Below are 23202 nucleotides of genomic sequence, written 5' to 3'. Positions count from 1 at the left end.
CTGATTGTGCACTCCCTCTCAAAAAAAATTAATAAATAAAAAATAAAATAACAAAACACATGTAAAAAGTATTCTTACAGAAAAGGGAAAAATCTATACTTTAAATAAAATTAGGCTAAAAAAAGATCAGAGTTGGAAGAAACTGTGAAGATCATGTAAATTAACACCTCCATTTTGTATTTGAGGCAGAGACCAAGGGAAAGGATGAGAATTGCCAACGTTTACTTGACTAACTATTGTCATGGTGGCTCAGAGTGTAGATGCTGGAGCCAAATGGCTTGAGTTTGAATTCCAGGTCTATTACTTCAAGCTTTGTAACATCCTTATGCCTCAGTTACCTCATCTGTAAAGTGGTGGTAATAACGGTCTTTACTCTTGGGGCCATGGTGAGGATTAAGTTGATAACACAAGAGACTGAGTCCAGATGGCTTAACTCCCTGACTAGTCCTCTTTTTATTTCCCTAAATTTTTTTTTCCATTAAGATCTTCTTTGTATCTATCTGAGGTTCATCTGGCTTTAGTTTGACCCAGGCCAACTTGTTCTGTTTTCAATCTGGCTGTATATGTAGTCACACATTATGATCATAGGACTCTGAGATCATGTAGACTGGGATTGAATTCCAACTTTACCACATAGGGTTACTTAGCCCCCTTGTACCTCTGTTCCTTTGTTTGTAGACTAGGGTTAGAAAGGCATATGTACCAAAGCTTCTGCACAGCAAAGGAAATAATCAACAAAATAAAAAGGCAACCTGCAGAATGGGGGAAAAACATTTACAAACCATATATTGGATAAGGGGTTATTATCCAAAATATATAAGGAACTCCTACAACTCAAGAGCAGAAAACACAAATAATCCTATTTAAAAATGAACAAAGGAACTGAATAGACATTTCTCCAAAGAAGACATACAAATAGCCAACAGGTACATGAAAATGAGTAGTCAACATTACTAGTTATCAGGAAAATGCAAATCAAAACCACAATGAGATATCACCTCATATCTGTTAGAATGGCAATTTTGTATATAAATATATAATTTACATATTAATAATTATGATATTAATATATAGTGGAGAAAAGGAAACCTTTGCACACTGTTGATGGGAATGTAAACTGGTACAGACACAATTTACAATAAATTTAGAAAACAACATGGAGGCTCCTCAAAAAATTAAAAATAGAAGTACTCCATGATCCAGCAATCCCTCTACTGAGCATATTCCCAAAGGAAATGAAATTAAGACTTCAAAATGATATTTGTGCTTGGATGTTCATCACAGCATTACTCACAAGAGCCAAGATATGGAAACAACCTAAATGTCTATCAACAGATAAGTGGATTTTTAAAAATGTGATGTATACAATGGAATATTATTCAGCCTTAAAAAAGATGGAAATCTTGTCATTTGTAACAATACAGATGAACCTTGAGGACATCATGCTAAGTGAAATAAGCCAATCACGGAAGGAAAATGCTACATGTTACCACTTATATGATGAATCTTAAAAAGTCAAACTCACAGAAGCAGAAGGTAGAATAGTGGTTGCCATGGGCTGCGGAGAAGTATTAGTCAAAGGGTATAAAGTTTCAATTATAGAAGGTGACTAAACCCTAGAGATCTGCTGTATAGCATTGCCCTGCCTTAGTCCCTTCAGGCTGCTTGAACAAAGCACCAAGGAGTGGGTAGCTTATAAGCCACAGAAATTTATTGGTCACGATTCTGGATGCTGAAATTCCGAGATCAGGGTGCCAACATGGTCAGGTTAGGGTTTTTTTCTGGGTCATGACTTCTTCTTGTAGTCTCATGTGGCAGAAAGGACTAGAGATCTCTGTGGCATCTATTTCTTGAGACTGCTAATCCTATTCACAAGGGCTCTGTCTTTATGACTTAATGACCTGCCCGAGGTCCCACCTACTAATACCATCACTTTTGGGGGTTAGGATATCAACAAATGAATTTTGAGGGGACACAAACATTCAGACCAAAACAGTTCTTATAGTTAATAATCTTGTGTTGTATACTTAAAAAATTATGAAGAGGGTAGATCATATATTATCTTTATCACAAAGAATAATTTGTTTTTAAGACAGTGGGAAACTTTTGGAGTTGATGGATATATTCATAAATATATAGATGGTGGTGATGGTTTTACAGCTGTATAATTATCTCCAAGTTCATCAAGTTGTATACACTTAATAGAAACAGCTTTTTGTGTGTCAGTCATACCTCAATAAAATTTTTTTTAACAAAACTCTTATTTGGTTGCTGATAGGATTAAATGAGCACATATTCATAAAAGGACTTAGCAAAATGCCCAATACTTGTTAAGTATTTAATACATGCCAGTACCTTATTAGTATTTATTACAGCTCCTTGTGGAAATTTCCAAGTTACAGGGGTATTTTCCTTTTGTAGGTTATTTGAGCCGTCAGTGAAAAGAGAGGTTTGGCATCTCGCAAATAGGATCCTGGAGAGTATGAAGCCAATGTGACACTCAGGTGAGTTAGATTTATAATTCGCAAGCAGATGTTTAGGCATCCTCTGGGGGATTCTGGGGGAAACTCATTAAAATATGGATTACTGGGTCCCATCTCATAACTGTCAAATCTGAATGCAATAAGGAAGCATATCCCAGGAACATGTATCTTTCAAAGCAGCCTGGGTATACTTTATGGGCTACCAGATTTGGGAACCACGGGATTAGGCAGCCACCTAAATGGGGTGACTCAAGGAGAGCCCAACGATTTTCTTTTATATGGATCTTTCCTCTCAGGACCTTCCATTTGTACATCTGTTCATCCATCTGTCCCCCCATCCACCAACCAAACACGTGTGAGTGCTCACTGTTTGCCTCCTGACCTGCTGCTGCGGGGATTGGTGCAATAGCGACTGATCAATGTTCTTAAAGAGCTGATAGTCTGAGAGAATGGATACAATAAGTATAAATAAGATGTGACGAGCTGCAGAGAGGGATGGGATGGGGAAAACGCAACACCTCTTGCAGGGTATGGTGGGAGAATCCGGAGAAGTTCCATTGTATCCAAGGGCATCACCTCCCCTTGCGATGCTTCTCCGATTCGAGCTGCTTTTGCTCCTGACTGTTTGCATCAGCTACCAATCCTATGGGTTTCTACAGCTTTCTGACTTACTCTTCACCTATTAGATTAGACCTCTGTGGTTGCTCGTATACTGTCTTAGGAGCTGAGAACTTGATGAAAGTGATGGCTGCATCTTAATCATCACCTCCCCCTGCCCTCCACCTTGTAGTGAGGTGCCTGGCCATGACTGAGCATCTGCAGTAAGTGTGCAGTCAACATGGGAGGGGTTGGGTTGTCGTACTGGTTAGGTAAAGAGAGGAAGCAGGGGGAGTAAGCCTGGAGGGGCAGGGCTGGGACCAGATCATGGAGCACGTGGAATTTGAATCAAGTCTGGGCTTTGGTTTTTAGGCAATGAGCCCAAGACCACGTGGGAAGCCATATGCGTTGTCTACAAAAAAGGTAAAAAAGGGCAAGAACTCTATCGCAAAGTGGGGGAAAGTACAGAGACAATTTCAAGTATAAACTATGATGGATGACGTCAGATTATGAAGTGAAACAATTATTTCCTTTCCAGTTCCTTTTCAATCCACCTGATTACCTCAATGAAACATTCTCAATTAGGTGCTAGCACTTAAAAATCTCTCTAAAACTCTCTAATCGGCCTTTTTAACAAAGAGAAAACACACTTCAGGCTCAGAACCTTGGCAGGCATTAGTTATCTATTGCCACATTACTGTATGTAATAAACACTCAGAAAACCTCTGTGCCTTTCGGCAATAAACCTTTATTTAGCTCAAGATCCTGCAAATCAGCCATTAAGGCCAGTGGTTCCGGTCTTGGACTGGATTTGCTGTCAAGGTTAGGGTTCGATTCTTAGCTGACCCTTAGCTGGGCTAAGTGGACTCTGCTTCGTTTATTTCTCACATTCTTCCAGCAGCGTAGCCTGGGCACATCTTCACTGCAGAGGGTTGATCTCAGTCGTACAAGAGCTTTTCATGCCTCTGTATATGTCAAGTACACAATGCAGTATTGGCCAGGGCAAGTCCTATGGCTGGATGCAGAATCAAAGAATAGAGAAATGGACTCTGCCTAGTTAGGGGAACTCAGTCTTGTGGCAAAGAGGCATGGAGACAGGAAGGGATGAAAGACTCATTAATGGTTTCAGTGTATCTAGTATAGCAGGCAAGATTATCCAGCTAGAATTTAGTAGCATGTTTTCCCTTATTATTTTTAAAAACTATCTTTTTGTGGCAAGTGATGCAAGTTTTCAGTGATGGTAGTGATATAAAGTTTTCTTTTAAAACAAATGTATTTGAGACAAATAGAAGCTGATGTAAAGAAAAAGTATTTTCTAAAAAGTAGCCCATATAGTACACAGCTATGGCGAAAATCATCAAAGGAAGTGGCAAGTTCCTAAAACTCTGAGCCAGGATGATTGCAGTTGGGACTCTGAACAGAAGATGCAGGCAGACTCAGCAAAAGAGATTTAATAAGCACATGCGTTCAGTCGAGTTCAGTTAAATAAGCATATGTTATACATGTCAGCAAGCTGCCTAGCACAATGGCAGGATCCAGAGATACAGAGATGAGAAACTCCAAGGCTTTGTTTTAAAGCAGTCCGTGACTGAGTGGGTGAGGGAGGTGTGACAGATAACTTGGACACCCTCGAGTAAATTACATAGTTAGTCGATGTGCTCTGGGTGCCCACAGAAAGGGCACTGTACTGAGGCTGGGGCTCCCAGCAAGCTCCCTGGAGGAGCCTCTGAAAGAATGAGTAGAGGTTCCCCTGGTAAGAAGGGTGAACAAAGGCATGGAGAGTATGAAATTCTCCTTGGAAAAGCTCATTCTTTTTTTTTTTTTTTTTTTAAGATTTTTTATTTATTTATTTGACAGAGAGAGAGACAGCCAGCGAGAGAGGGAACACAAGCAGGGGGAGTGGGAGAGGAAGAAGCAGGCTCCCAGTGGGGGAGCCTGATGTGGGGCTCGATCCCAGAACGCTGGGATCACGCCCTGAGCCGAAGGCAGACGCTTAACGACTGCGCCACCCAGGCGCCCTGGAAAAGCTCATTCTTATTGAAGCCTGATGTTCAAGACAGGAGATGAGACAGAGGAATTGGGGACAGCCAGGTTGTAGACAGCTCCACAAAGCTGGACAGTTTAGAACTTACCCTGCTATGGACAAGAGGGGCAGTCAGTGAAGGTTCTCAAGCAGAGAAAAGACATATGTATATATACGTATATACATGTATTTATATTTATACAATATACACACATTTTTTCTTCTCTACGGTAATTCCTGCCAGGTGGTTTTGCAGTTTCTGTCTGCAAACCTTCAGGGACAGAGGGCTCATTATTCCACAGTTGAGGCTGTTATAGACCTGATTATAACCAGATGCAGATAGACTGGAGGGACACACAACTGGAAATGGGAATCGTGCAGTAATATAGGTGAGGGACGCAAAGGGGCTGAATGAGTAGGGACAGTCCAGATGGAAAAACAAAGAACTTCTTTGGTTAATGCTAAGTGCTGTAAAAATGTGAACTGTGGTTGTGCTCACTTTAGCACCCAAGCTTAATGCATAAACAGCTCCCAAACCACCAAATATCTAATTTTCCTTATAATTGGACAAAGCAACGCTGACACCCAGTGGCTGGTTCAGACTACCCACAGCTCCCAGAGACAGGATCCCTAGGGAGGGAGATGGACATCAGCTTGCCCAGCCTGGCGGTCAGAGCATCCCAGGATCCTCAGCTCAAAGGGCAAGTCTAAATTCAGCTAGAAACTGCGACCATGTGATGTGTTTGGCACCACACAAAGGATAGTTCCCAGTGAGTTTAATGCAGACAAAAGAGCTAAATTAAACCTGCAGATGAGAACAGCATTGCATCAAAGTCAGCCCCTGCTAAAGCAGAGGCAAAAGCAATTACCCTCAGAGTTCCCCAGAGAGTTCTTATCCAAAGCACCAATAAGAACATGGAATATTTTAAGGTCAGTTTCTTAGTCAAATCAATACTGTATTTGTATGGCTGTGTCCCAAACTCCCTGCTTTGGATGGAAGTTACTCAGCCCCTATTTTGACAGGGTCACGACATGAGAGAACAACAAGGAACTTGACAGATCGTTTGAGCAGACAGATCCAGGGAGGAGAGGCAAGTTTCCCAGGTTTCAGAGCAAACTAATAGCAGAGCTGTCTGGCGAGACTTAATGGCTGGAGCTCCTGCAGCCATCCTGGACCACGTGATGGGCTACATTCCAAGGATGGTGGAAGGAATCTGGGTCATAGACAAATTCAGGGAGCTGCCATACCACCCTGGATTGCAGACCTTCAGAGTTTTGTGAATTCTCATTCATTCCTGTCTTAGTTCATTTGGGCTACTATAACAAAAACACCATAGACTGAGTGGGTTAAACATTTATTTCTCATAGTTCTTGAGGCTGGTAAGTCCAAGATTAAGGTGCCCTGATGAGGGCCTGCTTCCTGATTTGCAGATAGCTGTCTTCTCAATGTATCCTCACATGGTGGAAGGGGCAAGGGAGTTCTGGGGTTTCTTTTATGAGGGCACTCATCCCATTCATGAGGGCTCCACCCTTATGACATAATTACCTTCCAAAGACTCTGCCTCCCAATACCATCCATTGGGGGTTGGAATTTCAACATAGGAATTTTGGAGGCCTACAAGCATAGTCTATAACAATGCCCCAAACTTCAGTTACCATCTGTATGTTGTTGATGCCCATCATCGCCTCGATAGGACTATTTGAGCACCACAGAAAAATGAATGCTCAGAACCAAACTTAGGATCTTTTCCCCACAAACTTGGTTTTCCTACACTACCCCCCCATCTTAGTAAATGACACCTCCATATATTGCACAAACCAGAAAGAAGAGCTCTCCCCAACTCCTACCTTTTCCTTGTCCCCATAACTAAAGCATCACAAGGCTTGACTAGAGATTCCTTGTACTAACCCACCGCTTAACTCCCTTCCCACCATTGCTCCACCCCCTTCATGCTTTAGTTTTTCACTATAGTGCTTCTTACCGCTTGGTACATATTCTACTTGTTTGCTTGCTGTCTCTTTCCTTCCTACCAGAGTGTCAGCTTCCCTGTCTGCCCTAGTTTATGTCCCACTGTCCCTCTTCAAATACCCTCTGTTGTATTATACGCTATTATTTTCGTCCTAGCCTTTATCTGCTTCTGAAATTATATTTGTTTACTTATGAGAATAGGAAACTTGTCCGTCTTATTTGTAGTTGTTGACTATTTTAGCAAGAAAAGAGTGTTATCTGTTTGGTTCACTACCTTATCCCCAGTACTTAGACCAGGGCCCAGTACAAAGTGGGTGTTTAGTAAATGCTTGTTGAATGAGTGAATATGTGCATATGCATGCATCTCCCATCCCTGTAGTTCTTGGGTAGTGGCTGTTTCTAGCAGAGGATGGTTATTGCCTAAAACTCAGCTACCTGTGCTTTGTAATTTTTGTAGTTTATAATTATGAGAACAAATGTGGCCTATCTGACAAGGACTTAAAAAGACAATCTGGTCTGATGGAGAAAAAAAATTATTTCTTTTAAACCTGGCTTCTGAAAAGGGAGGTCAGTTATGCTCTGGAGGATATCATCTCCGGCGTTATAACCTTGTCTGCTACTTTTATTTCTGCTACTTTTCATTAGAGCCAACATCTGCAAGGAATGTGGTTGGTTATAGGTTCAGACCATAGTTTAGCTAGTCCTTGACTGTGTCCACTCATTTGCTTAAAAGAAATTACCCAACTCTATTCAAAACCCTGTGAGGGACATAGATGGGATTTCTCCTGCTTCCGCTGCTCATTATCTGACTCCGCATTCGTATTCTTCATGGATATGCAGGAATACTCTCCCTCCCACCCTCCCTCCCTCACTGGCGTGATAACCTAATGCTTATTTTTACTCTGTAACAATCCAACATTAGTGTTCCTGGTCCTGGACACCTATGAGGGACCCAGATACCTTCTGTCTTGTAACTCTGAGCCCTTCTAGGGCTCTAGGGACTTCGATAAATAGGGAAAGAACAGAAAGGATCATGCATGGGAGGTTTTAATAAGTCAAGTCCATGATCTCTTTAAAATGTAAATTATACAGTGTCTTACCCTGCCTAACACCTTCAGTGGCTTCCCACTTGCCTTAGAATAAATTCCAGACTGTGGCCTACAAGACCCTACATGATTAGACCCTGCCTGTTCTTTGATCTCATCTTCCATCCTTTCTCTCTCCTCACTTATTCTGCTCTGAGACACACAGGACTTCTTTTCTCCTTGTTTCTTAACGTACTAAGCTTTGATCTGCCTCAAGGCCTTTGTGTTTGTTATCCCCTCTGCCTGGATGCCCTCGTTCAGCATAGCTGTTTTCTTCCTTGACTTGGGAGAACTCAGCCTGGAGAGACCCTCCCCATCTGCCCCAGTGAATGTCCCTTTTACCCCTTCCTCAAAGACACTCTATTTTATTGCATTCTATTATTTTCTTCATAGCTCTTATGAGCATCTGAAATTATAACGTATTTGTTTATTAATGAGAGTAATGGATCTATCTGTGTTGAATATGATTGCCCATTCCTGTAGCTTTAAAGAGTGGCTGGCACCTGGTAGATGCGTGCTCCACGTCTACAGAGTGCTTCCCATGCAGCAAACACTCCTTTATATACCGCATAGGCATCAACGCATTTTATTCTCACAACACTATACTGTCGCTACTATTATAATCTCCATGTCACAGAAGAAATTGAAGCCCAGAGAGGTTAAGTAACTTGTATGGGGTGACACTGCTAAGAAGTTGGAAAGCTGGAATTCTGATTCTGTGAATGTAAAGCCAATCAGAAGTCCACCTTTGGAATAGAATTTGCTGTCGTCTGATTATCTCACCACCATCCAATGCGGAGATATGCTCTGTGACCTTTCATTGGGGGTTCCCTAACTTTTCTTGAGCATTCCGGGGCACAGTGCCCACCTGCTCTCGAGTGAACCCACTCCGTTATGGAATGTTAAGTGCCCTTTATGTTGACATACTATCTGCCTTCCTATAGATTCTCTTCAAATGTTCAGTTTCCACCTGCTCCCTGTGCCCAAGGGAAGCCCATCGGCAGTGATGAGGTCTTCTTTCTGAGCCTATTCTCCCCCCAGGTGGATAGTGCCAGGTTCTCTGGGCATGGTTCCTCTTTCTTTCCTTGCAAGGGAGTACAAAGCTTCTGTCTAGACAATGTATGGCAGAAACCATTGTTTGCTCCTGGACCTCTTCTGGGAAGCTGTGGGTCAGCTGTGAGTTAGCGGGGTTTCTAAACCCATCACATCTGATTTCTCTGAAGCTCATCTCACAGCCAGCATGGTAACAAAAAAAACCCCACCTGGCACAAAGGCAGTTCCTCTCTGGGACGTGGGAGCTGTTATCTGCTGCTCCTTGGATGATGCTATTAGCATTACTTACAGCTCCTGCTCCTCCTTCACAGCCTGAAATCACAAGCATGGGAGAGGCAGATAAAGAAACTGGCTTATAGATGCCGTTCCTTTCATTGCTGATAGATATGCTTGTCCCTTGCGGATTTCTTGCCAAATAATGGAATTGTGAAATGAGGAGAAAAGTTATCACTGGGTAGGGAGTATGGAGATCCATCGTGATGGACTTTCCGGGGGTTTCGTATTCAGGGGATGGAGGGGGGCAGCGTTTATAGGCAGAATAAAACATTTGCCAAAAAGACGGAACAAAACACAACAAAACAGTAACAGGGCCTAGGCGAGACTGGCTGACCTGTGTATAAACACCAGCTCCATTTATTTGTTGTATGACTCAGGCAAGTTACTTGACCGGGTCTCCTTAAACTAGGGAAACAATAACTGGCTGACACAGTTGTTATAAAGCACGTTCGTGCTTTATATGCCGTAGGTCCGGGATACGCATTAGTTCAGATCATTTGGGCTCAACTGAGGTTTCTTTTATTTGTCAAAAGTCTCTGTTCATGGAATTTAAATCTCTATTCCAGGCATCTGGCTAAATCTGCATATTAAACAGGGTGGCACTATAGAGCAGTAAGAAGAATTTCTAGTAACAGGAATTGAATATGCTCAGTGCTTTTCAGTTTTGTAAAATGCTTCCCCGTCTGCTATTTCTTTTCTTTTCTTTTTTTTTTTTAATTTTATTTATTTATTTGTCAGAGAGAGAACACAAGCAGGGGGAGCGGTAGGCAGTGGGAGAAGCAGGCTTCCTGCTGAGTAAGGAGCCCCATGCGGGACTCAATCTCAGGACTCTGGGATCATGACCTGAGCCGAAGGCAGACGCTCAACCGACTGAGGCACCCAGGCGCCCCTCCATATGCTATTTCATTTAATTCCTGTGGCAGCCCTACGAGGTGAAGATAATTCTACGTTTTGTAGATGAGGAAACTAGAACACAGGGAGGTTATTTAACTTGCCCAAGATCACAGTCAGCGATTGGTTGGTCACTATTGTTGGCTCAGAAGACCTGGATCAGCAATTTGCCTCGAACTCAGATTTTGATTTTTTTTTAATTTAAATTTTAGGCAGTTTACACACAGTGCAGTATTGGAGTAGAATTCAGTGATTCATCACTTACATACAACACCCAGTGCTCATCACAAGTGCCCTCCTTACTACCTATCATCTGTCTAGCCCATCCCCCACCCACCTCCCACCAGCAACCCTCAGTTTGTTCTCTATCAGTAAAAGTTTCTAATGGCTTATTTCCCTTTCTCCTTTTTTTCTTTTCCCCCTTCCCATATGTTCAGCTGCTTTCTTTCTTAAATTCCATGTATGAGTGAAATCATATGGTATTTGTCTTTCTCTGACCTATTTCACTTAGCATAATGCCCTCTAGCTCCATCCATGTCATTGCAAATGGCAAGGTTTCATTCTTTTTGAAGACTGAGTGATATTCCATTGTGCATATATACCACATCTTCTTTATCCATTTGTCTGTCAATGGACATTTGGGCTCTCTCCATAGTTTGTCTTTTGTTGATAATGCTGCTAATAACATTGGGGTGCATGTGCCCCCTCGAATCTGTCTTTTTGTATTCTTTGAGTAAATGCCTAGTAGTGCAATTGCTAGATTGTAGGTAGTTCTATTTTTAACGTTTTGAGGAACCTCCATACTGTTTTCCAGAGTGGCTGCACCAGTTTGCATTCCCACCAACAGTGCAAGAGGGTTCCCCTTTCTCTGCATCCTCGCCAACACCTTTTGGCTCTTGTGTTGTTAATTTTAGCCATCCTGACAAGTGTGTGACAGAATCCCATCATCAGGGAAGTGCAAATCAAGTTTTCTGATTTTAAACTCTTGCTCTGGATTTCTTTCACTGAACATCCTGGGCTTATAGAATTTTTTTTTTTTTAAGATTTTATTTATTTATTTGACAGAGAGAGAAACAGCCAGTGAGAGAGGGAACATAAGCAAGGGGAGTGGGAGAGGAAGAAGCAGGCTCCCAGTGGAGGAGCCCGATGCGGGGCTCGATCCCAGGATTCTGGGATCATGCCCTGAGCAGAAGGCAGATGCTTAACGACTGAGCCACCCAGGTGTCCCTGGGCTTATAGAAATTAACCTTGTGTTACTCTTCTCTGTATCTTCTGGTTTAGTGCCTGGCACACAAAGGGCACCAAACAGGCATTTATAGAATTTAAACAGTTTTAAGCAATTACAGATAACAAATGGATTTGCAGGAATGGAGCTTGATGGCCCTGGTGTACTAAATAAGACAACTTATAAATGAGCTCCTCTCCACCCACCCCACACTTTGTAAAGGTTAATTCTGCTCCCATTTCTTAGCTTATTTGTGTCTTGCACTGGAGCATTTTGAAACATCTACAATGACAACAATTAGGAGAAACAGTGTCTAGTCCAGAGAATCTGTGTTTTTACAAATAAAGGAAGAGAAATGCTGTGAGGATCAGACATTGCTTAGAGCAGTAACATGTAGTAACGGCAAAGGTGTAGGTTTGGGGACCAGTCCTGACCCAGGCCATATAGATCTTTATGGATTATCTATCTTTATGCATCTATCCATGACTTTAAGGCAGTCAGCCCACCCCCTGTACTGTGGGCCTAGCACACCCTTGGTTTATTATCTTAGTTATTTTATTTTTTCTTCTTGATCTTTCTGGCACTTTGCTTCCTTATCTGTTACTAATCTCCACAGCTCCTGACCCCTGGCCTCATCTCCCATTCTTCCCTGGACCTGGCCCTTGGCACTACTACAGAACTCTGGTTCTGACGTTTGGCTTCTCTCATTGGCTAGAATGAATTTTGTTGTGTTCTGTTTTGTTTTTCCTGGCTGCCCTGAGCAACACACACTTTCTTGAGGATAAGTCCCTTCAATTAGCCCTGTTACTTCAAGTAGGAATTGACCCCATAGAATCGGTTCATTCATTCCTGTACTCCTCCATTCCATCTTGGTCTGTTTGGGCTGTTATAAGAAAGTACCGCAGACTGGGTGGCTTATAAACAACAGAAATCGATTTCTCACAGTTCTGGAGTCTGGAGGTCCAAGCTTAGAGGGCCAGCGCATTCTGGTGAGGGTTCTCTTCTGAGCTGCAGGCTGCTGCCTTCTCTCTCTAACCTCACGTGAGGGAAAGGGCAAGGGAGCGATCTCAGGCCTCTCTTATAAGGGCACGAATCCCATGCCAAGGGTTCCATCCTCCTAATGCCACCATCCTGGGGATTAGGATTTCAACATCTACATTTTGGGGGGGACACAAACATTCAGTCTGTGGCATCTTTATTCAATCATCCTATACACCGTGAGGGTTACCCACCTGCCTGGCACAGCACTGCTGGAATATGGGAGTGGGACATGCTCTGGGCTCCATGGAGCCCAGCACGGAGCGGAGAGGTGAGGTAGCATGGCGGTTAAGGGCATGTGGGTGGATCCGGCTTCGAAATAACTCTGTCACTTGCTAGATGCATAACGTGTGTTGCCTTGGTCAAGATGCTGAAGTTCTCTGAGCCTGTTTCTCCATTTGTAAAACGGGGATATTACCTTATAGAATTATTGTGCCACTAAGTGAAATCCTATGTGTTAGATGCTTCGTGCGGCGCCTCACACATGTTCAATATTCAGTTGACATTGGCTGCTGTTTTTATTAGGGAAGGACAGATAAGTAAAGACACAATTTGAATATAATGTGATAGGTGCTGTGCTAGGGGAACTATAGGAAGCCCTTATGCAGATTTCAGAAGCCTTTCTGGAGGAAGTGACACCCAGCTCACACCTTACCGGTGAGTATGCATTAGTCATGTTAAGCAAATATGGAACATTCCAGGGGGGAGGAGCAGCATGTGCAAAGATCTGGATACAACCAACAAGTCGCTTAGTATGGCTGGAGAAAAAGTTCAAGAATGAGTGGTGAGAGATGAGTCAGCGTCCTGCTTACTTCCTTTTTCTTGACTCTCTTCCTCTAGTCCCTTTCCAAGTTACAGCCTCATCTCCTTACCTTACTTTTCCTCCTTGCACAGCTGTGATTTGCTAGGGGCAAAGGATGCCCGAGAGAAAGTTGCTTCCCCTCGGTGACTTACTTACAGAATTGCTGATGCAGGTACCCCATGGAAAACTTGGAGCCATATTCTATTTAGAGACATTTCAGCCTTACACAGCAGATCCAGCCACCGCTGTTTGCCTCAGTACCCATTAAGGGGACATTTGCATGGAAATAAATGGTTTCTTAAGTTTGTTCCCCAGGCAGATTTTGTCCTGCAGAGGGCAAGTTGGGGGAGTGAGCAAGAGGTCACTGAGGTGTGCTTCCAACTGGCCCCTGGTAGGAATGCCGGGCTGGGGGACACTTTATGAAGCATTTTGATTTTACTGTGACACAGAAAACTGTGAACATTCCTAGCCTCGACCCCTGGAATGACAGGGTGTAGGAAACAGGCGGGACTGGTAAGAACAGAGTGATGGTGATGTTGACACTGGGAGAGTAGGTGCAAGAAATTGGCCTCTCTGATCTGCCATCAGTGGCAAAGAGGTGGCGCATCCTTCTTGTCTTCATCCTTCCTTTATGCGTCCATGGCAGGCATTACTAGCTGATGGCAGCACTTTTCTTTTGAGCCCACATAGGGTCTCTGAATCCTCCTTTTTTTTTTTCTTACAATTTTTTAAAAGATTTTATTCATAGTAATTTCCTTTTTTAATTTTTAATTTTTAAATTAAAAAAATTTTTAAAGTCTACTAGCTTTATTGTATATAGACTTTGTGACATCTACCTTGAATATTCAGAAACACTTTTAACTTCCACATTTCTGGTTGTATTCAAAACTAGTTAGTTACCTGGACTACCGATCTTCATGAGTGAGTTGACATAGTTGATCTTCTCCATACATACATACATACATACATACATACATTTATTTATTTATTTATTTATTTATTTATTTATTTATTTATTATATTCAGTTAGCCACTGTATTACTAGTACATCATTAAATTTTGATGTAGTGTTCAGTGATTTATTAGTTATGTATAACACCCAGTGCTCATCACAACATGTGTCCTCCTTAATACCCATCACCCTGTTACCCCCTCCCCCACCCCCACCCCCATCTGAGACCCTCAATCGTTCTAAACATAGGGCTTTAGGGATCCACTGGTGAGTGTGGAGTCGGGACTAGGATGGAACATGCTAACTGCTCTCATTGCCTCTCATTTGATATGCAGGGAAGGTAAGCCAATCAAAGTGAAGCATTTTATCCAAGGTAAATCTGCAAATTAATGGCAGAGTTTAGCTTACAGTCCTGTGCTCCTGACCCAGACCCCTGAAAGGATTTGCTTTCCCTAAAGGCATCATGAAACCCAGTTAAGGAGCCTTCTTTCCAAAAATACGCTGTTATCATGCTATCTTCCGGCTTGGCATCCTTCAGTAGTTCCCTGTTGTTGTTGTTGTTGTTGTTGTTGTTGGTTCAAGGTCTAAACAACACAGTGAATCACTCTAAGTTTTCCATCTTCTGAGCCCAACTTCAGTCAAAATGGATTCCAGTACCTTCGTTTATATCTCCTCCATTCCGTTTGTCTGCATTTATCCTCCAAAGCTTGGGTCAAGCCTTTTGACCTCTCTGAAACCTGCCAATTTCAATCCTATTGATCTTCTTCCCTGAACAACTTTTAGAGTTATGGTTCAAGCCACATCACTTACTGGAGTTTTGGAGATTTTAATGGTGGAAAAATGACATCTGGCCATAGATCTCACTTACTCTGGCCCTAGACTAGAAAAGAGAAAGCTGTACATAAGTGCTGACCTTTTAATGTACATTGACTCTTTTTTATATGCAGACAGCCTTAGGCCAATCTGATTAAAGTTCCATTGGTTTGAGGCCCATTGAGAAGAGGTCTGGGGTGTGCAAGGGGCTTAGAGAAGTCCCTTTCTCCAGAGGACTTCATTTGTACACATCGTCTCTTCTTTTCCCTTTATGTTCTTTTTTTTTTTTCAGTCTATCTGTAAGGCAGTATCTCATTAATGAATTAGTTAATTAAATATTTATTAAGCGCCTTCTATTTGTCTGGCACTGTTTGGGGTTGGGAATATGAAAGTAAGACAAATTCCCTTCTCTCGTGGAACTGGTATTCAGATAGGGGAGACAAACAAGACACAAGTAACAAATAAATAATGCTTTTCTTGTCTAGCACATTCTAAGGGAACACAGTGTGTATTCAGCAAACAGTAGTTACCTTGGCTTCTTTGGTATCTGTCTGGTTCGGTGCCTACATGGTATACTTGGTGGATGTGTGTGCTCATTTATTCAAGTACATTTACTGAATGTTGAAATATCCAGGAAGAATCTCTTTAATTAGATCCCTGCCTGCAGTCAACCAAGATGGTCCAGAAACATGGACTGTGGGGTTATGTAGTCTTAGAGTTAGTACCATACTTCTAAATGCAACTGTATTTAGCGTACCGTGTCCCATGATGGACACCACATTGGAATCTAGAGAGTGACTGATGGAGGGTGCCTGATTTGGTGTGAGGTCTTGGCATCATGTTGCCAGAAAAAGCTTTGAAGTAACTGAAACTATTTTGGAGAATAGTCTAGGACTTTGGTTGAAAGGTAGGCAATGGTAATAATGTAAACATGCTGTAAACACTTGAAGGGCTGATGTATGTAAAAATGAAAATTTTTTTCTGTGCATCCCCAAAGATAAAATCAGGACCTGTGAAAATGCCAAGAGGCAGCTCTTAGTTCAATTTAAATTGTCCCCAAATACGCTATATAGTCTTTTGTGGAGGGAAGCTCCTTGACACTGGAGTAGTTCAAGGAGATGTCACCGCGTTTGTGCTGCGCATTCAAATATTAAGAAAATGTTTGTACCAGGCTATCTCCAATAGTTGTGTTGACTTTGTATCTAATAATTATTTATTATAGGGATCATTATTCTGTTTTATGGGCTAGAAAGCATTTTTATGTAAATTTTCTGATTTGACTGTCAGAAAGAAAAGATTTGTACTCTCCCCATTTTACAGATGAGCAATCAGACCTTAGGAATCCCGTTATCCCTGGACAAGCCAAAACTATGATGTATATGTCTCAGGACCCCACAAACGTATTCTTCCTACAAGGTTTAAACATACTTGTTGATTTATCTTATCAGAAATGATAGGATCATGGTTGACAATTCCTTTGTACCCCTTATATCCCTGTTTTGTTTTGTTTTTGAGACAGCCACTGTTGTACTATTTCTAATTTTCTCTTCTAATGCCTGCATGTTTCTTTTTTTTAACCACTCATTTTTTCTTAAGATTTTATTTATTAGAGAGAGCACAAGCAGGGGGAGCAGCAGGCAGAGGGAAAAGCAGTCTCCCTACTGAGCAAGGAGCCCGGTGCGGGACTGCCAATCCTAGGAACCTGGGATGATGCCCTGAGTAGAAGGCAGACACTTAACCAACTGAGCCACTCAGGCATCCTTAATGCCCATGTTTCTTGCTGCTTTTGACTTTTCCTTTCCACATTTGAAAAGTATATATACATATATATATACATATATATACACACATATATATACATATGTGTATGAATATACCTATTTCCTCTCTACAAGTTACCAGGTACATTAACTGGTTGATCTAAGAGGTAGTTCTTAAGGGACCTCACTGAAAAAAAAGCAGATTTTTAAATGTTGAGATGAGCTAGTGAAAAAATACTGAAGGGCATTAGAAGGAAGGCTGGTCGATGTGATTAGGTTATCTGTGTCTGCTAATCATTGCTAAAGATTATGGAATTATTTACATATTGCCTAGAGAATTTAATCTTTGTGTTTCTTCCCATGTTGTTACTCCAGTATCTTACTTATCTAATTTTAGCCCATCCTTCAAGGTCTGGCCTCAATCTTACTTTTTCTAGAAACCTTCTGTAACCTTCTCAGATCATGGAGTTTGTGGGTTGTTTTTGTTTGTTTGTTTGTTTTTTGCTTTTTGTTTTGCCTTATTTGCCCACATGTAGCATTTATTATGTATTCTGTTCATCTCATTCCTGTAAATTCTATTTTAAAATTGCTTTACATTTGTAAGTTACCTGTTCCTGCTTGGACTATGAAATCCTCAGTTGTATGTTTCCCTCTTGCTTTGCATACCCTGAATCTCATCACAATAATGGGTACCCAGGAGTGTTGAATAACTAACTACTTGATGATTTTGAAATCACCTTTGTGGGCATCAGTCTTCCCATTGATAAAATGTTAAAACATATTTTCCATTTGGCCCAAAACGGAGAAGTAACATATAGCTTTGACTCTAGGACCCAACGACCTTGAGTTAGAATCTTGGCTCTGTCACTTTTTAGAAATGGGAAAGTTTCTTCACTGGTCTAAGCCTTATCTGTAAAGCGGGGGTTGTGATATTATGTACCTTCAGGGGACATTGTGAAGGTTAAATCAAGGGATGAGCAAAATTCTGAAGCACAGTGCCCGGCACATCGTTAATGCACAATGAATGTTAGCAGTTATAGTAAACGCTGTTGTTATTCTTTTTAGCACAGGATCTGTCAGATAAAATGACCCGAATTTGTTTAAATGATTTGGTGCTCTGACTCTAGGGATATATACTAGTAAATCAAGAGCCCTATTTTAGGTATGTATGTATACATTTGTATGCTTGTACTTATTTATTTATACCTAGCCATGTCCTAAAAAGGATTTAAGGCAGCTTATTAAGATGCAGGGCATATAGCAAGGTAAAGTAAATTTTAAAATAAGAAAAATGATGCTCAAGGAAAACCAGGAAGGAGAAAATAAAAACTTAGAAATGAGGATCGCATATAAAATACATGCTGTGAAGTATTTTACCCCTGATGGAAGTGGGCTACAAATCTGGTTTAAGTTTCTGAGGAGCAAAGAGTAAAACAAAATCAGTTATCCAATTTACAGGGCCCAGGAGGTAAAAACAGTCAAACTGCTTATGAAAAGTGTCAGGATTTTTCCTGGTGGTGTTGGAGAAGATGCTCTTATGGCTTAGTTGGTGGCCATGCAGTGTAATGGACGATTTCCTTGTGGTGGTTTAAAATAGGCTCACAAATTTTTTGAGACTCTATTCTTCCGGGGGGGGGGGCACTAATTCTCCTCTTAAGTGTGAGACTTCTGACATGAGGACAGAGAAGTCATCCTGGTCTTCTTGCTCTCTCTCTCTCTCTCTCTCTCTCTCTGGGATGCTCACTCTCGGGGAAACCAGCTGCCATGTTGTGAGGACACTCAAGCAGCTGTGCCTGTGGAGACATCCTTGTGCTGAGGGACTGAGGCCTCCTGCCAACAGCCATGTGAGTGAGCCACCTTAGAATCAAACCTCTCAGCTTCTGTGAGGCCTTCTTGCATCTGCAGCTCTGCCTGATATCTTGACTACAGTCTTAGAGACCCCAAGCCAGAGCTGCCCGGCTCACCCGCTTCTACATTCACAGCCCTCAGACACTGGCGAGGTGACACGTGTGTTGTTTCAAGCTGCTAAATTGGGGGGGCTATTTTGTTCCACAGCAGTAGATAACTAATGTAGCTCTCAACACCTCCTGCAGAGAGCCCAGTGAGGAATTTCAGGAGGATACTTCTCATGGTGACCCTCAGTTTATGAGTGCACGTTATGTGAGCATGGTCAGTGAGACATAAAAAAGACTGAGAGCTGACAGTTGCACGAGGGGAGGTGGACACACAGACCATCAGCTGTAATGCGAGGAGGAATGGGTAAAGTTAACAAGTGATAAGATCTGGGAGCTTAGGGAGAAATACCTGTTGAGGGTTGTATGGAAGAGGTGGCATTCTGGTTGGTTGGTGTCAGATTGTATATTAGGTAGGATTCCTTTGGTCACAAATGCACAAACCCATTGTCTTAGATAATGTTCCCCAAGAAGCGGACTCTGAGATGTAGCCTTGCAGGCAAGGCATTTACTGGGGACTGTTCTTGGGGACAGAACCTGCAAGGGAGTGAGGGAAGTAGGACTAGGCACAGGGGGTGTTGAACTGCAATTTCAACAGCGGCCTTGACCAATTTCATTGGGAATTCTGGAGCTGGGCTAGCATTTCAGAATTGTCTCGAATTCAGACAGGGGTCTGCACCTGAGTACCTGGCATTGATCAATCATCAGGTGTGAGCTGCTTCTGGGGAGGAGCATAGCCTTGGGCGAGACAGTTTCACGCAGCTATGGGCAAGTGCTGGACCATCAGCAGGCAACACACATGACCACTGAAAGAACGAATGCCTCATTTCTAAAGAGGGGTAAGGGTAGCAATCATAGCATCCCGCTTAGGCAGACTTGGGCAGCCATCATTATCATCATCATCTTTAGCATCATCATTAGTGTCATTTATTGCCTCACAGATCTGAAGAGCCAGTGGCTATGGCTAGTTTCAAGCCATTTTCTTTCTGTTGGCCTCATTCACACTCCCAGGTCGTGGCAGAGAAATGTACTTAGGTCTAGGCTTACCTCCTGTTACTCACGCATCTCACTGGAAAATGCTGCCTTTCTCATCATTCCTAGCAAAAGTTCTGGGCTGTCATTAGCTTCCTTGAATCACCTGCACATCTATTATTAACCAATCATGGTGGCCAGGTGACACTAGGCTCTGACTGGCCAAGGCTGGATTATGTCCCTGTCCCAGAGCTGGAGTATGTGGTCACTCCCACACAAACCATGTGAACTCAGTCACATGAAAGAGTGGGATCTCAAGGGAAAATTGGAGTTTTGTTACCAAGGGCTGACAAATAGAAGTCTTCCATAGGTGGGTATGATGCCAATAGGAAGTAGAGGAAAAGAAGGTCCTTCTAAGCCAAGGGACTAGCTTGAGCAGTGACTTGGAAGTGTTAAAGTGTCTGGCTTGTTCAGTGACTGCCAGGTGGCATATATTTATACATAAAGACATTCAATATGTAAAAATCTTTGTCTCCCCTAACTCAGATCTAGACCCGTACCCCTTTAGTCAAGGGGGGAAGAATACATTGACAGTGATAAGTTATGCAGATAATATTTTCAGATGAACACAGAGCCCAACCACAAGAGACACTGTGCTCCCCTGGGAAACCTATCTGAAAGCCAGGGGGCCCGGAGAAGGAAGAGGGCAGGAAGAAAGAAGGACAATGAGGTCTGGCAGGTTTTGCTTGCAGTTGGAATAAGGCTGAATGAGCCAACGATTTTCCCTGAGGCTGTTCTGTCAGGACCAAAGTGGCTTGGGCTGGCTGTGGCAGCCTGGGCAGTCAGCTCTGAGGCACAGGATGACAGAGGGTGGACCTGATAGGAATTTGTGTTGCTCTCTGAAGCGTGGTAGCTTTGGTGATTACCACGGCAGCTGGGAGTGAGGAATTGATCGGCACGGTTAAAAGGCCACGGTGCCTAGGAGAGAGTACTGGGCAAAAAATGGGGCTACCTGTGCTGGGGGACTCACGTCTCATAACCATGTGGGCCAGTCATCTCAAAGACATCATTTGTGAAAAGACGGCAGGGCAGCCACAGATGGACGACCCCCTGAGTGTCTGGATATGAGGAGACATAGAAAGTGTGTTTGGATAGGTATCCAGGTGGCATACCTCTCAGGGGCAGTGCACAGAGTCCCCAAAGGGAGGGCATGGGCATTTAGTGGGGCAGTTTGAGTTCAGTTAAGTCGCTGGCCTGTTCTGACCTTGCTAGGAGAGATCAGAGAAACTTTCACCATGACACTGACTATACACATGGAGCTGGAAGGAGAGACGATCTGTTTATATCACATCATTTGAAAGATGAGAGAAAGGGTTGTTTTTTTTTAATGATTACAGTAAAGGATACTAACAAAGCTGGGGTTTTGCACTTGATCTTGTAATTCTGCTTTCCTTGATTTGAAAATCACTTTCCCCACTAGGGGATCAGACAGTACAGACCAACCAGGTTAAATCATACTTTCTGAACTACAGGAAGTGATAGAAGAAAAGTTACAGGGGAAAGAGCTAGAAAAATATGTGGGCTCTAAGAAGGTTTTCTGAGACAGGTACGAGGTGGGGCATGTCTAGCTCAGAAGATGCAGCTAATTCACTCAAGTGATGAAGGGCAGTGTGATCCAGGGACAGAACACTGGACACCAGTTTCCCGAAGTATTTCTCATGAAACAACAAACCCTAAACAAATTCTCTATTCCTTGCACAATATGTTCATTTCACTCTGGAAGATTTACATAGAACATGAGTTTATTAGAGGCTCTGAGAAGTCCTGCAGCAAACAAAGCTGCTTAACTATTTAATCAAGTGTTTATTAAAACGCATTTGAATCTTTTTTAGCTTTTTATTTTTATTGCAAAATACCTGTTAACATCCCGTAGAAAGTACTTCGAAAAATGCTATGACAGATAAATTGTATGACTTTGGGAATTTCTCTTAGGCTCAGCCTTTCCCTGTAAAATTACATGATTAGGTTAAATGTGTTCTCTCATTCCCTCTGAGCTCCTTTGATTCTAATTATTGCACATTAGTGGTGTGATTAAAACAAGCAGCCAGGAGGCGGGGTGATCTTCTCTAAGCTACTGTTACCTCTGGCCTGGATCACTTTACTAGTCTCCACCCAGGTCTGCCACTGCCAATCTTGTCCTCCCTAAAACATTCCTGCCACTGCAGCAGAGACACCTTCTAAAATGCAAATAAGATCATGTCACATCTCTGCCCCCAAACCTTCTACGTTTCCTTCCAAGCTCCAAGGCAGAAAGTCCCTAAGAAGGCATTATAACCAGACAGCCTTTGCTAAATGTCTCACTAGCCACCAAATACACAGTGAAATCAACCATTTTTTAGGTTAGAAACGATACTTATTGTTTAAACGAAATGGAGGACATCAGAAAGAAAAGTTTTCTTAGGCTGGATGCTGGATGCTGAATGTGGACGTGCAGTGTGCAGACCCCACGGCGGCTTGTTAGACATGCAGGACTCAGGCCCTCGCCCAGACCTTCCGAATCACAATTTGCATTTTAACAAGCTGATTTGTGTGAACAGTACAACTTGAGAGGCACTGTCCTAGAGATAATCCAAGTCACTGCACAGACCACAGTGAGGCCTCAGGGGTCAGGATAAAGGCAAAGGCTTGAGGATCAGGCCTGGATTTGAGTCCAAACTGTGTTGTGCCCTTGGGCAAGTTCTGTAGCACCTCCGAGCCTCTGTCTCCTTATCTGTAAAATGGGAGATAAAAATACTAGTGCCTAGCTCCCTAATTTATTACGAAGATTAAGTGACACAACATTAGAGACAGTCTTTATCAGTGCGTTGGCATACAAACCTTAATACAAGCTAGACTCATATACTGGGAAGCTTCCTATACTGGAAGCACTGAGAAGTGCCTTTCTCATAGAGGCCCTCCAGCCTGCAATGTTATGGTCTAGGGGTAAGAACGTAGTAGGGGTGAGACAAAAACAGGAAACAGGGATAAGATTCATGACCTTGTCCAGGGAGTAATGGAGCATGCACGGTGGGCTTGGAAGAAGCTGGGCTTACCCAGGGCTCGCCCTCATGGAGCCCACAGCCCGCGGAGCCAGGGACGATGTCAGCGGGGAACCTAAGTGCCACTGAAAATAGACCTGGCCATTCTTTGTCCTTGTTTGGCCCCAAGCTTGCTGCAGCAGAGCTCTGGTCCCAGCTGTTCCTTCTCCCTGGGGAATTCAAAAAAGTCTCATTTTCTCCTATTCCTCAAGGTATTATTTTGTCCGTTTGGAA

At 42.6% G+C, this 23202-nt stretch overlaps 1 long non-coding RNA gene across 1 annotated transcript in view; it reads left to right on the top strand.

Annotated features, from left to right (window-relative positions):
• Window positions 1–23202, top strand: part of LOC123788516 (uncharacterized) — a 476833-nt gene that overhangs the window by 393808 nt on the left and 59823 nt on the right. Inside the window, exon 6 of the long non-coding RNA XR_015726851.1 lies at window positions 2422–2504. This is a non-coding gene — a long non-coding RNA (uncharacterized LOC123788516). The remainder of the gene's footprint in view (window positions 1–2421; window positions 2505–23202) is intronic.

This window comes from Ursus americanus, chromosome 15 (assembly GCF_024610735.1).
Source record: "Ursus americanus isolate L20-20 chromosome 15, mUrsAme1.1.p, whole genome shotgun sequence".
In the NCBI taxonomy this organism is placed as follows: Eukaryota; Metazoa; Chordata; class Mammalia; order Carnivora; family Ursidae; genus Ursus; species Ursus americanus.
Note: the sequence above shows the minus strand (reverse complement) of the source record. Positions and strands in the feature narration are given on the sequence as shown.